Source organism: Pteropus alecto, unplaced genomic scaffold (assembly GCF_000325575.1).
Source record: "Pteropus alecto unplaced genomic scaffold, ASM32557v1 scaffold176, whole genome shotgun sequence".
Taxonomy (NCBI): Eukaryota; Metazoa; Chordata; class Mammalia; order Chiroptera; family Pteropodidae; genus Pteropus; species Pteropus alecto.
In genome coordinates this window covers 1237596-1239013 of record NW_006438644.1, presented here as the reverse complement: position 1 = coordinate 1239013, position 1418 = coordinate 1237596, and positions in this window count along the sequence as shown.

Sequence of the window (1418 nt, the reverse complement as noted above, 5' to 3'; positions counted from 1 at the left end):
GAAAGAACAACAGGAAGAAGGAAGGCCACCAGGCTAGGACGCCCCGGGGGGGACGGGGGCGGGGGGAGGGTCAGGAGGACTGGTGTGGGGGGCAGAGGGTGTTGGGTCGCAGGGGCAGGAAGTGGAAACCCAGGAGTGTCCTACCAACAATGCAGGATGTCCCCTCACATTCCTTTCAGGCAAGGGCCGCCTGCATCCTGTACAGGTTCGCAAGGGACACCCAGCCTCTGCGGCCCTCTGCCCTCCCCTCCCCCACACCTGACACAGCGCTGCAAATGCAGCTCATGTCTCTGGGTTCCTAACGGATCGTTCTGAGGGGAGAAGAAAAGAATTGAAAAAGGAAAGGAAAAAGGAAAGATCGGTCTAATTTAGAACTGTTGTCAGTTTGGGCGGGACAGGGAAAGCCGAATAAGTCGCCCTGACGGGGAGGCGTTGTCTGTTTAGAGCGCTCCGGGAGCTCCCCCCAACTCCCCCACCCCGCCCCCCACCCCCTGCTGAGAACACCAGTCCCCTTTCAGGGAAGAGCCGGGGTTCGCTCCCCACCCCGCAGCCCAGCACAAGGAGGATATTCGTGGCAGGCTTCTTTTATGTGACACTAGCACCTGGACACCGATCATGCTGACATTTTTATTTATTTTGGCTCTCCTCATATCACATAATCACCTCCTGTAATTGTTGATTGACGCTGTTCTCAGGACCCTCCCTCAAATTTCTACATTCCCTCTAACAAACAGCTGCGGGGATCCAATCGGGCGCAGGCTCCCCCTTCTTATGTGTCAGACGTTTAAGGTTTTAGGACACCGTTGCTGACGTTCAGTGTATGGCTCTCGGGGAGCAGCCAGTCTTACTCAGCCATATACTCTAAACCGAACTAGTTTTCGTCAAATAGTTTATTCCCGCACTTCCCCGCTGGGTCCTCAGAGCACCAGTGCGATCCTGCTCTGGCTGAGCGATACCGTAAGGTGGGAGGGAAATTACAATCCCATCTGTCTAGTGGAGATTTGCAGCGGCATTAGCATGTGAAAGGCTCTGATGAGTCCTGCGGTTGTATAATTTAGCATTCCCCTGCTCACTCACTTACTCCTGGGGGCACCCCGACCCCCAGCATCACTCTGACTGCCCCAGAGTGAGGGCTGCTCTGCTGCTGAATTAAACCCTTCCAAGGCCCATCTCTCTAACTCCTCCACGTGCCAAAAATAGCACTCCCCGACCACATGGCTGATGACAAGATTTCAGGTTTTATTCTTCCCCAAAATGAAATGTCTTCGTTGCAACAGTAATAATTATTATTACTAATACTTTTCACTATTGTTATAAATTACTTATTAATTACAGATAACATAGAGAAGAAAAAGAACCTAAAACACCCACTCTCTCAAGTAAACCACAGTTGACATTCCCTTCTAGATTTCTATGTG